General features: G+C 39.5%; 1 protein-coding gene across 1 annotated transcript in view; it reads right to left on the bottom strand.

The window, feature by feature from the left end:
• Positions 1-20212, bottom strand: part of ZBTB20 (zinc finger and BTB domain containing 20) — a 271949-nt gene that overhangs the window by 176123 nt on the left and 75614 nt on the right. Inside the window, exon 2 of the mRNA XM_090264544.1 lies at positions 11773-11812. The gene's annotated coding sequence lies outside the window, so the exon portion shown is untranslated. The remainder of the gene's footprint in view (positions 1-11772; positions 11813-20212) is intronic.

The raw sequence follows: 20212 nt of genomic DNA on the forward strand, positions 1-20212 counted from the left end.
GATCATCAACGTTAACTGGCCAGATGCACCCAGGATGTCCACCTTGCCAAGGAGAATCCTACTAGGCTTCTCCAGTCAACTTGCTGTCCTTTTTCCCTAAGAAGGATTTTAAACCTTTCCTTTCCTCAAATCTCATCTCTATTTCTTCTTAGAAGGATCTTGGTCTGTAGGAGCCATCATTGGGGAAACTTCTCAACCTCTCAGCACCAAATCTATACAGGGCTTGCATCTTCCCTTGTCCTTTCTTTATTCTTGCTTATAACAATAGACAAGGTATCCCTACTTTTATCATTAAGCTCAGGACTCCAGGTCTCCAGCTTTATCAGAAATCTTACACTACCAATCATTCAGTCCTCACCTCTCTTCTGATTACAGAACCTTTCCTCTCTACTGGGGTTGTCCCATGAGCATATAAATATGCTAATGCTTCCATTTTTTCCAAACCTTTTTTTTTTTTACTTCACTCTCCCCTTCCCAAGATATCACACTAGCTCACTTTTTAAATTATTTGCAATAAAACTATGAGTTATCCACACTTGTCTCTTATTTCTTCACCTCTTGCTTTTCCTCCATCCCATTGCAACAGGCAACTGCTTTGACTACTTTCAGCAAAATAGCTTATGCTAAAATCAACAACTTCCAAATTAATATATTAAAAGTATATTTTTCAGTCCTTAACTTACTTGACCTCGCAGTAGCACTTCTCACTACTGCCTACTTTCTTTGAAACACTCTCTTCTCTTGGGTTCTGGGCCAAAGTTATCTGAGTTTGCTACTACCTCTTTAGCTGTTCCTTCTCTGGGTATTTCATAGCCTCATTTTTCCCTACCAGCTAGTGAAATATTATGAGTTATGCAAGTCCCAGTTTGGGCCTTTTCCTCAATCTAACCCTATCCATACGCAATATCATTTGGGCCAACAATTTCATTTGCTTTTACTTTACTTCTGAGTTTCAGTTATATATATTCAACTGCCTATTTGATATGCTTACTTATTTCAAAAGCACCTCACACTAGGCATCTCAAAAATAGATCTTATAATCTTCCCTCAACCCCAATTCTCCTTTGGTGTTTCATAAAATTGTGAATGGCACCATCTTCCATATCACTTTATAAGCATAAACCCAGTAGTCATACTGGCCACTTCTTTCTCCTTCATAAAAAAATCCTGTATATTTTACTTTTGAACTCTCAGTTCCATTTATTTTCCTCCATTCCCATCGTCACTACTCTAGTCCATCTTCTATCTAATCTAGTACAATAGCCTTCTTACTTTGCTACTTCCAAGCCATTCACCACAATGAAGCTAGTTTGATTTTTTAAACTCTACTTTCAAGATTATTGTTGTTTAACATACAGTTGTAAGAGATAATAATACAGAGAAATCTGGCATACCCTTTAACCCTAGTAGTAATATCTTGTATAACCCCTGGCTGGTTTGGCTCAGTGGATTGAGCGTCGGCCTGCGAGCTAAGTGTCGCTGGTTCGATCTTCCAGTCAGGGCACATCAGAGAAGGAAAACTCTGACTCCAAAAAAACCTCTGCTGCCTTGCGGCATACCTCTTCAGGGGAAAGGCTAAGGGAGTAAACCCCGACAGAAAATCTGGAGCCCGAGTCCCTAAGGCGGTTTGACGTTGTAGTCAACACCGGCAACTCCTGCGGCGCACCTGAAGCCAAGCTGTATTGACTCCGTCTTTCCCTTGGACCCTTCAGCTGCGAAGAGAGGGGGGGTCTGCTGCATGGGCAACAGCAGACCCTCCATATCACCCTGCCCAGGCTCTGTAGCTTCAGCTTCACTGGAGAGGACACTCCAGCGTCATCGTAAGATGTCGATTCAACATGGGAGGAGACAGATACCGTGTCACTCCCGAGTCGGACTGCACAGCCATTCCCGGCGGTGCAGATAGACTCTTAAGAAGCTACACCATCGTCTCTCGAGACGGACGGCTGCCGACGACGACGAATATCTTGTATAACTATAGTACAACCAGGGAATTGCCAATACAAATACATTCACTCTATTCAGACTTCACCAGTTTTATATGCACTCACTTGTGTGTGGGGGGGGTGTAGTTCTGTGTTATTGTGTTTCATATGTAAATTCATGTGGCCACCACTACAGTCAAGATACAGAATAGTTCCATCATAAGGATATTTCTTGCTGCCCTTTAATAGCCACAGTCAGTTTCATCTTTTCCCCACTCTCTAACCTCTGTCAACCACTAACCCATTATCCATCTGCATTATTTTGTCATTTCAAGAATTCTATATAAATGGAGCCATAAAGTATATAATCTTGAGGCTGGCTTTTTTCACTCAGCATAATACCTTTGTGATTAATCCAACTTGTTGTAGGTATCAAGAGTTCATGACTTTTGGCCAAGATGGCTAGACAGACATGCTGAGTCTCCCTCCACAAAAAAGAAGAAATACAACTATCTCAAAACTAGAGACAACCAGAAGTTCCAGAAAATCAAGCTGCATCAAAGTCCAACAAACAAAGATATAAAGGAGAAATACTCATCCAGACAGGCAGGAGGGGCGAACGAGGGCAGAGAGGATGTTGTGTGGTGGCGGCAGCAGCGGCGGTAGCGGCAGGCCGGTGAAAAGCACAGTGACACATTTTAAAAAGTAGTGGGGGACACCTGAGGAGAGCTCCCAGCCCCAGACCAGACCACGCAGCTAAGGCTTCAGCCTAAACACATTAAAAACGTCTCATTGCTTCTGACTGTGAAAACCAGTGGGGGTTGGGGCAGAGGTAGAAACTGCTGGTCTCTCAGCAGAGTCCGCTTGTTTAAAGGGCCCCCACAGTCCTAGAACATCTGCAGATCCACCTACTCTGGGAACAATGGCCAGGGCAACAGCTAGAGAGGTGCCATACGGAAGCGGGAGAAGTGCCTGGAAAGGGAGCGAGTGCTGAGCAAGCAGCACTGTTCTCTCTCAGACTCCTTACCCCCCACACAGTGCCACAATGTGGGGAAATGGGTCAGCCATACAGACGAATACCTACAACTCCGCCCCTTACAACATAACACGTGTGACAGCTCTACCTAAGACACAGAGTCAAAGAAACAGGAGTTTGTCAAGATGAGAGACAGGAAAGTACGGCCCAAAAGAAAGAAGAGATCAAGGTTCCAGAAATAGAACTGAGGAGGAGATAGCCCACCTAACAGACACAGAGTTCAAAACATTGGTGATAAGGATGCTCACAGACTTGACAAATATGCTTAAGTATGGCAAACACATAAAGGAAGGCTATGCTAGATGAAATGAGAAAAAATCCACACAAAACCACTGGTGAAGGGAAGGAAACCGGGGTTCAAATCAATGATTTGGAACATAAGGAAGAAAAAAAGTCAACCAGTATAGAATGAAGAAAGAAGAATTGAAAAAAAATGAGGAGAGGCTAAGGAACATCTGGGACAATTTTAAACATGCCAACATCTGATTTCTAGGGGTGCCAGAAGGAGAAGAGAAAAAGCAAGAAATTGAAAGCTTATGTAAAAAAATAATGAAGAAAAACTCCCCAAATTTGGTGAAGGAAATGGACATATAAGCCCAGGAAGCATAGAGAGTCCCAAACAAGCTGGACCCAATGAGGACCACACCAAGACACATCATAATTAAAATGCTAAAGGTTCAAGATAAAGACAGAATCTTAAACATAGCAAGAGAAAAGAAGAGAGCTACCTACAAAGGGATGTCTATAAGACTATCAGTTGATTTCTCTAAAGAAACTTTGGAGGCAAGAAGGGACTGGCAAGAAGTATTCAATATGATGAAAAGCAAGGACCTATAACCAAGATTAGTGTATCCAGCAAAGATATCATTTAGAATGTAAGGGCAGATGAAGTGCTTCCCAGAAAAGGTAAAGCTAAAGGAGTTCATCATCACCAAGCCATTATTATATGAAATGTTAAAGGGACTTACTTAATAAAAAGAAGATCAACACTATGAACATTTAAATGACAACAAACTCACAATTATCAACAACTGGATCTAAAAAATAAAAACAAAAACTAAGTAAACCAGAATAGGAACAGAATCATAGGTATGGGGATCATTTGGAGGGTTATCAGCTGGGAGAGGTAAAGGGGAGAAGTGGAGAAATGCTGCATGGATTAAGAAGCATAACTTGTTGGTACAAAATAGACAGGGAGAAGTTAAAAGTAATATAGGAAAGGGTGAAGCCAAAGAACTTATATGCACAACCCATGGACATGAACTAAGGTGGGGAGGGATTGCTGGAGGGAAGGGGGGTACTGGGCGGAAGGGAGCAAAGGGAAAAGAAATTGGGAAAACTATAACAACATAATCAATAAAATATACTTAAAAAAAAAAGTTCATTACTCCTTAGTGCTGAGAAGTATTCCATTGTATGGGTGCACCAATTTGTTTAACTGTTCACTCACAGAAGGTAATTTGGGTTGTTTTCAGCTTGGGACTATTACAAATAAAGCTGCTATGAATATTGGTGTAGAGGTTTTTGTGTAAACATTTTTCCATTTGTTTGGGATAAATGTCCAAGAGTAGCATATATTTTTAGAATAAAAAATTGGTCATACCACATTTTTTCTTAAGTTCGTTTTCCCATCTCCATGAAGAAAGTCCCTAATACACCTACGAAGAGCTCAGTGTCATCAGGCCCTATCATACCTCTTCAACCTCTACTGGGCTGTCCTTTACCTTATTCTCTCAATCTAGCTATATGTAAGGCTTCTCCGACGCTGTTCCCTGTGCCTGGAAACTTCTTCCACCACCTATCTCACCTCTTGTGTTTCTTCTTCAGATGTCATCTCAGAAGTCACTTCCTCAGGGAAGCTTCTCTTGAACTTCCAGACTCAGATTCCCCTCTAACATTGACTCTTAGAGAACCTGGCACTTCTAATTTATACACTTTGTAATTATAAATTCTTTTGTATGACCATTTGATAAATATCTGTCATCCATCCCCCAGATTATAAGCTCTAGTAAGGCAGAGAGGATGTCTGTTTTGCTCACCATTACTTCTTCAGCATTTAGTAGACACCCATTTTGTGTTCAACAAAATTTGGCCAAGACTTTTAAGACAGGTAGTCTTGGAAAATTTACTCAAATATACAAAATCTCCATTTCATCTTCAAAATTAGGATAATAACAGCATCTAATTAACAAAAGTAGTTTTAAATATTAAATCAGGTAGCCATTAAAATTATTTTGCTCACTGCCTTCAGCAAGGCAAGCACTCAACAAATGTTATTTCTTCCCTGGCTGCATGGGTCAGTTGGTTGGAGTGTCGTCCTGTGCGCCAAGATTGCGTGTTCGATCCCTGGTAGGAGGCAACTAATCAATGGTTTTCTGTCACATCACTGTTTCTTTCTGTCTTCTTCCCTTCCTCTCTCTCTAAAATGAATAAACTTATCCTCAGGTGAAGATTACAAAAACCTTGTTTCTTATTGTTATTATTAGTTTAACAAAAAATAAGAGTTTAATTCCAAAGGGGTTTTAGTCCATTTTCTTCATTTCTTGCCTATTCCCTGGGAACCTGGTTCTGGTATCTTTGAGAGTCTGAAAAGGAATGCTTAGCTCAGAACTTCAATAATGCTATGACTACCAGTTCCAACCACAGGTAGCCCCCTTAGACAAATAGAGCCTTGTTTTGCTTCTTGGCTCTGGTTCTCATTTTCATCTCACTCAGTACTTCCTCTTGTTCTTCAGCCTATAGGTCTTAAAGTTGGTAGGAATGCCTCTTGCTGACTCCTCATTTCCAGAAGGAAGTTTTCTAAACACATCTTGCCTCTTGCCCCATTCCTTATACTTCCCATGGAGGAAAATCACCTTGTTGATGAGACAGCACTTGATCCATGTTTCTCAGGTGGAACTAATCTATCAAAGTCTTTAAGTGCAGTAATTTAGCCTTTTTCTCCTTCCTTTTCTACTGAGACTAGTTGGAGTTAGTGACCTGAAAGTTTTGTTCTTATGTGGATCTAAATTTTGCCTTGGGAGGACTTTCCCAAGATTTAGATTGAAGGAAAAAGAGTCAGCAAGCCCATTTTACCACTCAAATTAAGCTACAATCTTCAACTGGCCTTTATAAAAAATTTTATTTCCCTAGCCATAAGTTCTTTTATCTTATTTATCGATGGGTTTGGAATTCGGGTGAAGAAGAGCAATGCTATTTATTGAATCCCCTCCAAGATTCTAACACTTAGATTTGTGCTTTTGCTTGAAATATCTTCTTTTGCTCTTCATCTTTTTTTACATTCTAGCCATTTTTCAAGACCCAGCTAAATCACATTTTATATGAAGCTTTTCCAGCCCTCAAGGCTCTTTCATGAATAAAATCCTGTAGTACTTGCTGGACTTTATCATTCCTTTTGGAATTATCATTTGTTGTCTTATAAGCATATGGAATATTCAAAGGTATAACTTCTTCTCCTAATTCAATTTTAACTTCCTTAAGAGGAAGCAAGGGCAGTGACCTAGATTTATGTTTTAACTTCCCAATAATCATGATTCTTTGTATATAGTAAGTGCTTAATAACATATTATGGGTGATTTTGCTTGTGGTTGGCCTACTGACCAGGCTTTGATCTGAAGGCCCAAGCTATAATTGATATGGCTTAGTGGCTGGATGGTTCCTGAAGGGGAGGTGGCAGTTCCCAAATAACAGAAAAGGTTAAGATGAGTGTGTCCCTGAGATGTGTATCAGTGCAAGCCTGGGTATACATACAAGCAGTGGTGCCTAATTCTGCCTCATGCTATGTTTTCATCTTAGTAACATAGTCCCCATTTTCCTTTATGAAAAGCATATGGGACTCATGGTCTTAGGTAGAAAGGCTAAGAGAAATGTAAGCAGAAGCAGGCAATGCTTCTGGCTGTGGTAGACTGGTCTACAGAGTGTTTGGATTCTCTGAATTAGTTGAAATATTGAAAAAAATAGCCACTACTACCACAAGAGAAAAATAAGGAAGGGTCCTGAAAATGGTATCTGAGCAATGAAAGACAGTGAAGATTTTAAAGATCACTGATTTAATTTATTCAACCTAAATGCATAAAAGTACAGGTGGGGACATTATTTATGCAGGTATATGCAAATCACTTTATAAAATAGGCAAAGCCCTTCTGCTTTTTATAAGTTGCCAAGGTGGTTCCTGATATTTTAAAAGCTATGCACCTTTAATGTAATTTCCTAAGAGTTGGAATCCCTCTGTCGGAACCACAGTCATTGTCAGAGCAAGTTTATTTATTTTTTCTCTCCTCTGTGACATTTACAAGGTTCTCATAACCATCAATAAAGAGTGGTTTCCACAGAGATGTGACTGGAAAAATCCCTTGAAAATTGCTGAGGAGCAAGTCACAATGTTCAAAGCAGAGAACATAGGCTTTGAAAACATGAACCCATCTGACCCCTTGAATTTAGTACAGTGAATTCCTGAGCTCTGAGACATGGGGCCCGGCTGTGCATGCCATATTGGTGCTATAAGACTGGCAGTAGGTTGGCTGTGCCATGGTCTATTTCAAACTCCTTCACAGTGCCCAGTGTTGCATGTTCCCAGATGACATTTGGTTGGCAGAAGCCGGGCCTCCAAAGCTGGCAGTCTGGAATGCAGCCCACTGTGTTTTGACAAACACATAATTGACCATCTGATCACCAGCCTACATCCTGCACTCAGGTCACTGAAGGGACCTGGGCTTTGCACAGGTCCCCATTCCTTATCTCGTTCATCTTCTCAAACCTTTCTCCAGAAAGCAATATAGAGAAGACCTAAACACACCCAGGCATATACTTCCATTTGCAAGAGAACATGGTACATGAAACATAAGCTGTTGAAAATTTTCTTTAAATTGTCCTGGCAGCCCAAAGTGAACAAGAGAAAAGCACACTTATGGTGAACTCTAATTCAGAAAGCAGGAATGAATATACTGAATTGTTTCAACACCCGGCTGTGCATAACTTGGAATTCAGCTCAATGGCTTGAAACTTCTGCTTAGAAAAAGGCAGCAATGGGAAAATGATAAAAAATCAGGACATTGATTGGCTTTAGGGGGATATTCTTAAGAAATGATTTCATTTTCAGATGAAAGATGAGATGAGAAAAGCTGAACAGTGGGAATGTTCTCCTTACCTGCATGCTCTACCCCCAAGTCCACTATGGGAGGAGACACACATTTCTGATGACCAGGAGGCAGCAGCTCAGAGTGAGGTCAGATTCAAATTGAGGTCTCTGGTGAAGCTCCCATAGATATGCAGTACTTCGATCTGATATTTGGCCCCACATAACACATTAACCTTTCTCCTAGAAGGCAAGGACTTTTGCCCTGGCTGGTGAGGCTTAAGTGGACTGAGTGCCAGCCTGAAAACCAAAAGTTTGTCAGTTCTATTCCCAATTAGGGAACATATCTGGGTTGCAGGCCAGATTCCCATGTGGGGGTGTGTAACAGGCAACCAATTGATGTGTCTCCCAAATCAGTGTTTCTCTCCCTCTCTTTCTCTCTCCCTTTCCTGCTCTCTAAAAATAAATAAATAAAATCTGTTTTGTTTTTGTTTTTGTTATTTTTTAAAAGAAGGCAAGGAGTTTCCACTAGGCCAAGATACGTTGTCATTGCACAATGTCAATGTCTATATCAACACTACCAAATAGCCTCTTCTCTCCACTCCCACCCCCACTGCACAGTTCAGGCCTTTGGTCTTCACCTTTGACCTGATCTCCCCTTTTTCAGTCAGCCATCTTTTTCTAAAGCACAAATCTGGTTAAAATTCTTCAAAGTCTCCTCAGTCCTGCAGCATCAAGCCCAAACTCCTTCCTGGGCACAGCATTCTAGGCCCCCTGGGATCTGCTGCATTCCACTTCTCAGCTGCATCTCCAAGCTCCTTTTCCAACTACCATGCTCTAGCCTCACTGGCTACTGTCCTCTGCATCTGGCTGCTGGTTGATGCCTCCTGGCTTTGCATAAGCTTTGACTTTGCTTTTCCTGATTCTGATCCCCTTTTGCTTTTCCCTCCTCCACACCCACCAACTAAACTACAATTCATTCTTTAGACATTAAGTCCTAGCTTGGGTACCTCTTCACATGTTGGTAGGCACTCCTTTCTCATAACCCTTGCTGCATCTAGTGTATACCTCCATTCCAGCTCCTACCACATGGTATAGCCTTTGTTTACTATTTAGCTCTCCTACCAGACTGTGAGATTCTTAATAACAGGCAGCACTTCTTATTTATTTTGGAGTTCCAGGGACCGAGCATAGTGACTAGCTTTCCATTAACATTTCTTAACTGAATAAAGAGCTGTGCATGATAGTTAATCAAAACTAAACCAAACAGTAGTATTAACTTCCATCAGCATGGTAGGAGCCTCTTAGAAATCTAATGAAGGCAGAACATCCCAGAAGTCAGGTACTTTCTGATGGCTATCATAGGGTGAGAGTAAGAGTCCCGGGTAGGTGGTATGATGGGGGAATGTCTTGTTAACAGAGAATGTCACTGAAGCAGTGAATGTTCAGCTTTTTCAACACTTAGTTTTCAATATTGAAAGGTACTGTCCTCATGCTGGGTCAGACTCTGAACTGCAGAGAGGTCTAACTTACAAGAACTGGTCTCCCCAACAGGGCAAGTCTGTGATACCTGCTTCAAGGCAACATGGCAGGTTATGGAGGGCTCCTCTTCATTTCTGCTAAAGAATAATGAAATGGAAAACTCTTGGGGGAACATCTGGAAGCTACTCAGTTTCTACTGAAGTCTTTGACAAATACAGATTGGGACTTTGGACTAAATGCAGTGCCAAAGAGAAAAGGCCAAACAGGCAGAACTGTGCATATGTCTGGAGGAGTCCACTGAAGAAACTAGGAGCTAGAAGCACTGGGGAGATAATATTCTCTTCTTTTCCCAAGGAATTTTCCTTTCCCTTTGATGGCATCTGGGGCACCTCCTCTGGAGCAACCAGCTGTGTCTGTGGGGCACTTGAGGACATCAGGACTGTCACAGGCCCTGCCACCCTTGCTGTAAAGGCAAGCCTCAGGATTTGGAACAATCCCAGTGAGCAAGAAGCTTGGCTCAGAGATGGGACAAGGTCAGTACATGAATGGGCTATCAGCCCATCACAGGTCATTGTCCCAGCCTTTTCTCTGCTTAAAAACTAGGATCTCTCCACAAGCTGCTCGGCTAATGGTTGATATAGCAAAAAAATCAGTTTCACATTTTCCTATGAGCCAGAGACAGTCTTTCAATTACATTTTTTATCTCAAAGGTCTCTATCTTTATCTCTAATTGTGACACAGATCTCCAGGCCCCTGTCTGCTTGTGTCTGAGGCTCGCCCTACAGTGCTGACGTCATAATAGCTCAGCCATGCGGGCAGGAGTGCACTGTGCTGACTCATCCCCGGTGATGTGAGGATTAATGCCTTGTCTAACACAGAGCTATTATGTGAACTGTTTTTACACAAAGAACTGTAACAAAAATGATTTGCCAGTCAGAGGACTAGAAGTATGCAGTCCTAGGTAACTGAGGTAGGGAGGCAGAGACATACAGCGGTAACCAGAAGCGTGCACACTGACACCCTCCAAAGCACTGACAGACCCACTCTATCACACTGAGAATAAGGAATAACAAGAATTGTCAGGGGCGGGGAGGATCCATCGCACCGAATAAATGCATTATGCACAGCAGCACCAGTCTTTGGGGAGTTTAATCAATCTCCTTATTCTGTCAAATACATGTCACTTCAGACTTTCGCCTGGGCATCCTTTGGAGGATTCTGCTCCCCTAAATATATTTAACTAGCTTCTAAGGATATTTGTGGGAGCCATACATAAGCAAAAGAGCCATGGGAACCCCCTTTCTGTGCAAATGATTACAACACAAGAAATCCTTGGAGTGAGGAGTCAGTGAAGTAAGATAGAATGTTGTGAATGGGAACCAGTTGTGCTCACCAAAGAGTGAGATAGTAGCTGGAAGGAATCATTTATTTAAGTAAATAAATGATTATTTATCACAGAAGGTGACTGCCACTACTTGTAGCATCTCTCAGGTAGTGTCTCATGCAATGACTTTGATTATTTAGGTTCACTTGCCCCAGAACCTCTTTCAAGCAGCTCAATGTAAAATTTATCGAAACCCATTGAGTGAAACCTAGTTTGGGCTTTAAATAATAAATATTCTCTTTTTTCATCTGAAATAAAGATGTTTTTTTCTCTCCAAATGACTTGCGTCTTTTCCAAAAAAAAAAAAAAAAGGGTACCTTTTATAAGCTTCCTGGTGCACATAACCCTGGATTTCATTCTTTCCTTTTTTTCTCCAGACTTTAGTTCCACACACCATTTTAACCTTAATGGCTGACATCTTACACTTCTTAGTAAAAGGATACTAGAAATTTTGTCAGTATATGACAAAGTTGAAATTAAAAACCACTGAACCTAGGGATGGGTGTATCACTGAAGAATAAATAATTGCCCATTTATTGACTGGAGCAAAAGCTCGACTGTTGCGGGTATCTGGCTGAAGAATGTAAGCTATAGTTTAGAGGAGCAGTGACTTTTGCAAACAGCAGCTGTGGCTGAGTAAAAGGCAGTCTTTATAGAAGTCCAGTTGCTGGGCCGCTGGTCTTTCCAGCCCCCTCATGGATGGCAACTACTACCACCACCAACAGCATTGACTCTGAACACAAAAGACGCTAATGCACACTGAAGAAGTGCTAGAAACCATAACAAAGTCAATTAGACAACTTGCCAATAAAGACTTAAATTTCTCACATCTGATACTTTTTTGAAAAGTAAAGAAACCACTTTTACTTACATAAAGAGAAGGGGCAGGCCACAGACTGATGGTCAAGGAACTGAAAATCAAAGAATAAATAGGAATTAAAAATGAACTCTATGGTACTGTGGGTAGAAAGAAAGCAAATCTATGTATTATATAGATGAGACTGGTTGCTCCTAAAGGATGAGCTGGAGAAGCCCACTTTGTCACCTGAGGTCCAAAGGAAAAGGAGACCCAACCTCATAACATTTTCCAAAGGTGTGACCTCCTGCTGTGTGACCAGCCCAGTACTTCCCAACACAAGAAGTGCCAACCTCTTTCTTTGTAAACTTCTTTCTGATCTGAATCATGTGAGTATTTTGTAGAGCTGTGCTGTCACTACAGTAGCCACTAGCCACATTTATCTATTTCAATTAATTAAAATTTAATGAAAAATTAAATGTTTAGGTTCCTCTGTCACACTAGGTACATTTCAAGTACTCAACATTTCTATTGTTGCATAATGTCTATTGGGCATCACTGGCTAGAACAGGTAAAGGCACCCTGGCTGGTGTGGCTCAGTTTGTTGGGCATCATCCTGCAAAGTGAAAGAAAGCTGGTTCGATTCCTGGTCAAGGCACATGCCTGGGTTGAGGGTTAGGTCCCCAGTTGGGGTTTGTACGCGAGGCAACTGATTGATGTTTCTCTCTTATATTGATGTTTCTCTTCCTGTCTTTCTCCCTCCCTTTCCCTCTCTCTAAAAATAAATAAATAAAACCTTTTAAAAAATAACAAGGATAAGTCAAACTCTGATAAACTTTGGTTCTTTTAAGGGAGAACTTAGTTATATTTAGTACTCAGGAAATACTCCGGACAAATTCACCACCTCCCCGTACTGTGAACCCTCAGTTGAGGATCGGGGTTGGTGCTGGTTGAGGACTTGATACTGCCTCCGCCTCCCCATCTTACCAGCCTAGCAGTGTCTCCTCTGACAAAATGATACTAAGCTAAAGCATCTGTCCCCCAAAACACATTGCTAATGACGACAACTTCAGGTTTGGGGGAGTTGAGCTTAACAGTTTCTCATTCTATATTTCAAATCTAATAATTCTCCTTTGTAATCTTCAACTCACAAGCCAAATAAACTATTATGGGACTGATCTTCTCATCATTGTTTTGATAGCTTCTCTTAACAGACAAATAAAAGTGAAGTAACATAGATCTACAAGAAATTAATAAACCAACCAAGGATGCTGAGAAAACAAAGCAGGTATCCCCACCCCTCTCCCATTCAAATATATCAAGGACTTAAGAGTGATTGAATTCTTGTCTCTCTGACACCATGATTATAACCACTTCACATAAGGCCTCCAGAAATATGCAAAACAAACCATATTAAAAGAGATGAAGAAGGACCTGATTAAATAACTCAGCATAGAATAAGGCTAAAGCAGAAAACTGGCAATTAAAGACTTCGCTTCTCAGCAAATTTTCTGGACAGATGCACAATCATAGAAGTTCCTTCAAAGAATGAGAGTCTCCTTTATTTCCAAGGTGAAACTGTCCATGCACATGCAAGTGTAAAGGTTGGAGCTGCTCTCCAGGGACAGAAGAGCTAAGAGGAAAATCTGATCATGATGTATGCCAACATGAGAGAGGTTCGGGGTCTCCAGTGCTTTTAAATTCTTTCACAAAATTGATGAACCTAAGGAAAATTTTAAGTAAAATAATTAGATTACAATAGTCCCTCGCTATATTGTGGTTCACTTATCGTGGCCTCACTGTATCGCGGGATTTAAAAATATATTATATTTAATTATTTATCGTGGATTTTTTGCTATATCGCGGGATTTTGCGTTACTGTATACGTATGTTGTTAAAGTTATGTAGGTTTAAGAGTGTAGAATAAGTTTAAGGTTCCTACTTCGCGGGGGGGTCTGGAACGTAATACCTGCGATAAGTGAGGGAATATTGTATTTATGATTCATTGAAAGTACATACAAACCTGAAATGTATATAATATATGACTGACTAGTTTTCAAGGACTTTAAAGCTCTAAGTTTTGCTGCATTCTAGTCTCTTTAGCAAGTCGGGATCCTAGACAATTGTACTGGGGTATCTTTTAAAATATTCCCCTTGAACTTGGCTGGGTAGCTCAGTTAGTTAGATCACTGTCCTGACACGTTCCATTCCTGATGAGGGCACATAAAGAATCGATCAATGAATGCATAAATATGAGGGACAACAATTTGATGTTTTTTTTTTTCTCTCTTTTCTTCTCTAACAATCAATAAATAAATTTTTAAAAATCATATATTTTTCTCCTCCTCCATCCCTTCTTCCTCCTTTCCTTCCTTTTTTCCCTCCCTCTCATCCAACTTCTTTGAGCCTCCTTTCTTTGCCAACCTTTGAGGGCAAGGAGAAAAATGTGATTAGTGTTATCTATGAAATATGTTCACTTATCATTTTTGTGTTGTATGTTATAAACTCAATAACTCTCAATAATATATTATGCATTCTTTAAGTTATACTTTGTATTTACGTTTTTATATTTAAGCACATAACGTGCCTTTCTAAATTTTAATGAGAATTTTTAAAATAAAAGCTAATCAGTCAAAATTAAATTTTTGATGTGATCAGAAGAGATCACTGTAAATTGTACCCAAATTGATCAACACATCCAAGGTCTGGAATAAAAAAACTATATTTCTGGATGTCAACTGTACACAGGCTGTCAATGACAGGAATCCAAGGTGGAGAGAAAAATCACAGTGTATATCTCACAGCCTAAGACAAATTAAAGCCAAGTTAAGTTGAAGATTTTATTGGATATAATTGCTGTCTTTATATATTAATGAAAAACAATAATGCCTGTCCCAAATTTAATATTAACACTAAATATTTAATCTCAGAGTTCTTATACAATTCATAAATGTTCATAAACATCAAAAGGCCCCAACTTCTTGATTGAATTACAAACTGCTAGGCAATTTTGAGAATATGTACTAATCTATGTAGGTTTGTTTTTATTCAGTTCAAATTGTTATTTTATTGATAGGGATCCTTTCTGCTTATGTGATAGTCACCTTATATGTCTATAACTTGTTTTCATTAGGAATTCCAAGAATTATCTGTAATAGTTTTGCATAAGATTAAAAACATTTGCATTAAGCATGCTAGGTTCAAAAAACAAATATCTAGCAAGGAATATATAATTACAAAGCCCAAATGATCAGGACCTTAAAACATAGTGAAGGAGACAAGAGGGAGAAGGGGTGACTTGTGGAAGTCTAATCTTAGTTTTGTGATTTCCAAATAGAAATTATTATATACTATCTATCTCCAAGAAACTAAAGGTATTATTAATTGTAATTTAAATAGTAGTCAATTCTGGCCCTGGCTGGTGTGGCTCAGTGGATAGAGTGCTGGCCTGCAAACTGAAAGGTCACTGGTTTGATTCCCAGTCAGGGCCCATGCCTGGGCTGTGGGCCAGATCCTGAGTTGAGGGTGTGCAAGAGGCAGCCAATCAATGTTTCTCTCCCTTTCTCCCTTTCTGTCCCTCTCTCTAAAAGCGAATATATTAAAAAAAAGAAAAAACCCTTTAAAAAATAGTAGTCTATTCTGATTTCAATTTATGTAATGTTTTAGGATAATAGTAATATAGATCTTGGTGAGAATCCTTCCCCCCCAAAATCCCCCAAAACACCAAGTTTCAAGGTGCTCCTAGACTCCATGAAGGTTATCCACAAATTCCAGGTTAGTAACTGTTGGCTGAGGGGAGGGGGAGAAAGAGCTCTTTCAATCCTACTGCTCATCGCCTCTGGGAAGTTTGAACAAGTTACATTAAACTGAAGCCAGGAGTAAACAAAATGTATAGAAAAATACCGGGTGAGTGTGCATGGCTAGAGACACACAGACTCCTTTAAAGGCCTGTGACTGACTTTCCTAGTCCTTTATAATATCTTTAAAAAAAAGCCCATAGAGCCTTAGGAGCAATGAGGTCGAGAAGCAGTGAGCAGAGAAATGAGTTACTATTACCTGAATACCTTCTGTGGCTTCCGGCATCCTGCTAAATAAATGCTTCTCAAATTTGATTATGGGTATACCCAGGGAGGTGGAGCAGTGTAACGAGTACACAAAGACACAAAATAAATAATAAAGACATGGTTGTCTATTTGGTGGGGCAGCTGTCTTTGTGGCTAAGTAATTTAAACTCTTATTTGTACATGTATTCGTTTATCCAATAACTATTTGTTGAATGTCACAGAAGAAATAAAACAGATACTGTTCTTGGCCTCGTGGAACTTCCAGTTTAGTGAAACAAACAAGGCTATATTGAGGAGCAGAATGCAAAATCTGTATGTATTTTTAGGGTGAAACCTGAGACCTCACTGACAGGTCTCATTTGTGGCGGACTGTTTCCGGCAGTGTCCCCAGCCCCCTGGGTACTGGATCACTCACTCTAACGTGAAGATCACCTACACAGAAGAATTTGAAAAGCAGCATTAACTGTCTAGCATTTAATCCTGACTACACAAGTAAATACTGATACTTACAATTTACTAGAGAAAAAAGGGTGATTTGAGAAATTGGGTAACTTACCTCAAATCACACAGCTGCTGGGATCTGAATAAAGCTGTACCATTCCAAAGTCTACATATTTTTAACCACTAAATTGCACTACCTCTAGGTGGTTCCCACTTTATATTTCCTCTTGAAATCTGGGCTCATTCAGGATCTTGCAGGCTAGTTTAAGCTTCTCCTTTGGAAGGAGACAGGTTTGGCTTGATTTGCATTCTAAATATTTCACAGTGGTAAGGGAAAGCTATTATTATACCCATTTTATGGTGCGGAAGCTGAGCCACTTGCCAGCTGAGGTAGCTGGCTGGGTTAAAAACAGAATCCGGGTCGTCAGTTTCTCATTCCTTTTGACTAACTCCAAGCCTAAGTACTGGTACTGTCCAAGGGCTTTTCTGCACATGGAATTCACACTGGCTGAGAAAGTGAGACAAATTTTGCTAAGAGAAAATAATATTATGCTAAGTGAAATGAGCCAGTCAGAGAAAGATAAATATCATATGATTTCACTCACATGTGGAATCTAATGAACAAACTGAACTAACAAGCAAAATAGAGACAGACTCAGAGATAGAGAGCAGGCTGACAGCTATCGGGTGGGGGTGGAGGGATTGAGCAAAAAGGAAAAAGAACTCATGGACATGGACATCAGTGTGGTGGTTGTGGGTGGGGGAGGGGTATGTGGCGGTGGAAGAAGGTAAAAGGGGAAAAATAGTAATGGAAAAAATTACAATAAAAGAGAAATTTTAAAAAGTGGAAAATAAGTAATCATAACGCCCAAAGAAATTTGGTACTTTTAGCATTGTGAATAGAAAAGGGAGAGAGCTTATTCATCACAAATGAATCAGACAATTAGAATATGTCACAGCATTGATGACAGAACTGAGGAATTCAGATGAACTGAAGTTCAACAATTATCCTTCCATCTGAAGAGGGTAAATGGAGTGACAATGGGACAGAGATGACCTCTTAGACATGGCTTTAATCTTTCCAATCTTCTTTTCTTCAGCTACTCGCTCCAGAAGTTAGGTGGGTTTATGTCTTTGTTTCCTACAGGTAAACATTTTAATATCCCTTTAATGTTCTAGAAGTATTATGTTAATTAATTCTTATGTGGGAGTCATTTCAAATAGTAAGGTGAAGATTTTTAGCTTACTGATTTTCCTAATACCTTTCTGGCTCCCAGTGTTTTCAATGGATGAGGCACTATTGGATTTTTTAGAGTCATATGTCTCTCAGAGTAAGTGCCAGCTTCACAGGTTCCTGTCAATTGATATTCCATCTTTACTCTGGGTATATGATTTTCTTTATCTGACAGATTCAAGAAATTTTATGCTAGATTTAATGATATTTCATGTACCCAGGATTTGGAGGCTTTTAATTCTCTATTTTCTCTCTTGCAAAGGTTTACAAGTTAAAGTCAGATAGAAGGGTTATTTGGATGTGCATTCAGAGCATGTGACTTTGGGGGCTCTACAGGCAAGTTGCTTGAGATATTTTCATTCCTTTTGGTCAGTCTTAGGAAGACTAAAAAGTGCTACAAATGGTCATTCATATCTTGGGGTCTGACCATCCTCCACCTTTTGAATCTGTCTTGAGAAGAACAATAAAGAAATCACAGTGATGCCTTACCTTTTTTGTAATAAGCTATGATAACTCTGAATGATGTCTGCCTTCCAAAACTTAGACGATGAAATAATAATCAATAAAAAGCAGAGAATTCAAAAAGTAAAGTTCAGTAATTTGGTCTAGGACTGCTACCGAGTCTGAGACACTGCTGAGATACAACTTGCCACTATACCCAACCCGATACAAATCCTCCCAAGTCTTCCTGATTCTTACAGTTATTGGGCCTGATAGGTTAGAATGAAGTAAAAACAGAAGTGGTGGGAGCGGTAGCAGGGATTAAATTTGTTCATTACATTTAAGATTATTTCTTATAGCTCCTAAAATAGACCAAACTCTATGGCATGATGACATTCTGATCTCAAACAACTTTTCCTTCCATACCTCAAACACCGGAAGTTGTAGTGCATTGGATTCCAAATGGACTGGTATACCAGGACCTTTCTTACAGCAATTTGATATCCTTTAAGGGATGCTGAAAAGGTCTGGCATTGCTATCATGTGGGCCAATCAATTAGAAACACTTGTTTACAATGATGCTCACAACCTACCATAAATGCCATTTGGTACAAAAAAGGTGGTGCCTATTATAGGGCAAACCCACCCTGAGACTTCTTGGTGTGTAAACATAGAAAGTATCATGTTAGTAGGACAGAGGGCTCTGGAACACATATGGGCTCAGCAGGAGAAAGAAGCATCCAGAACAGTGTGAACAGAGGGCTCTTTTTACTCAAATGGTTTACTCAAATAGTTTTTCTCCCCTTTTTTAAATACAAAGAGAAAATTCATGACACAAAATTTATATTAAAATATCTAAATTAAGCAGGTACTTATACCTGACTGTCTGTTAGATAGTAAAACAAGAGGACAATGTGGGCCCAGTCTGTTCTAAAAACTTGGAAAGATCTTTCCACAATATAGATTGAAAAATGTTACTTTTGTCCTTGTCACCACCAACTATTTGCTTAAGAGCATCCAAGATCTTTCACAATCTGGCCCCGATTCACCTCTCTCAATTTTTTTCCCCTTACCACTGTTTCTTTGCATTCTGTGACAGGCTATTCGCTCCTCTCTAAACATGCCTAGGACATTTTTGACTCTCGCTCCTCTCTAAACATGCCTAGGACATCTTTGACTCTGAGCCTTTGCTTGAAGTTCACACGTAAATCTCCCAAGCCTAGCATAATATCCTAAACACAGGACGACACTTCATCTGTTGAATAAATGCTGTCCATCTATTTTAGGAGACAAAGATGATAGAAAAAAAGTTGCTAAATCAGTAAATAAATAGCACCAGAGAGAAGTCAAGAAAAAGTTAATTTTAGTGAGTTTTAGGAGTGGGGGCAAGATGAGCTTTAAGATTAAGAAAACTGATGCTCTTTATACTTGGGTCTAGCCAATGCTATGAGTCAGTTACTTTTTTGGGAACAAGTTTCAACCTCAAGGTTAAATGAACACAAATGCTCTGTCCATCAGCCTATAATGAAATAGCTGCAGCTATTTCCACATCAACACAGTAAAATTAAAATATGCAGTGCCTTTCTTAGAGGCATTTCATATGACAGAACTTTTTAAAATAGTCCCCTCTATCAGTCTTGTACAGCAAGAGTGATAGAAACAAAGTAAATGTTTAAAAACTGGGATAATTTCACTTAAGAAAGACAGAGCTAAGGTGTATCTCCATAGTTTTCTGACTATAGGAAGAGTTGTTGTAAAGAGGAAGTAATCGGTATTTTTGTGCTAGGGCAAAATGGTATTGAACTGTCCGATGAAAAATTAAGTTAAGACTTAAAGTTGAAAACCTAAATGTACAAGCATTAAATAACCAAATAGATTGCTAAGAGCAGTTAAGAAATTTCTGTCTTTATGTTCATTTAAAAATAGGAAAGATCTTCATCTATTTTGGTTGGAATAAATGCAGTTTTGCCTCCACTCAAGAAGGATGAATTCAGTAATTTCTTTCATCTTGTTTAGCTTTATATCAAAATCCCATAACATGATGACTCTAAAAGTTGTACAGAATCACAATACAGTTGAATAAGATATATCTAGTTTGAAAAGTATTAGGCAATACACAGAGTCCGTAGGTTACTAAATTCAAAACAGTATAAAAAAGGCCTTACATTTTAATTTGAGAATTACAATTCAATTTGCCAAGTGTATATGACACAAAGAGAATTGAGGAAAAATGCTTTGAATCTACTATAGTTTTAACATAATAATTAGCTAAAGTAAAACATTTTAACAATTACTTCTTTCATGTCTGAGAAATTTAGCTGAATAGGTCATAAAC

Source organism: Furipterus horrens, unplaced genomic scaffold (assembly GCF_987537825.1).
Source record: "Furipterus horrens unplaced genomic scaffold, mFurHor1.1.pri manual_scaffold_1, whole genome shotgun sequence".
NCBI classification, from domain to species: Eukaryota; Metazoa; Chordata; class Mammalia; order Chiroptera; family Furipteridae; genus Furipterus; species Furipterus horrens.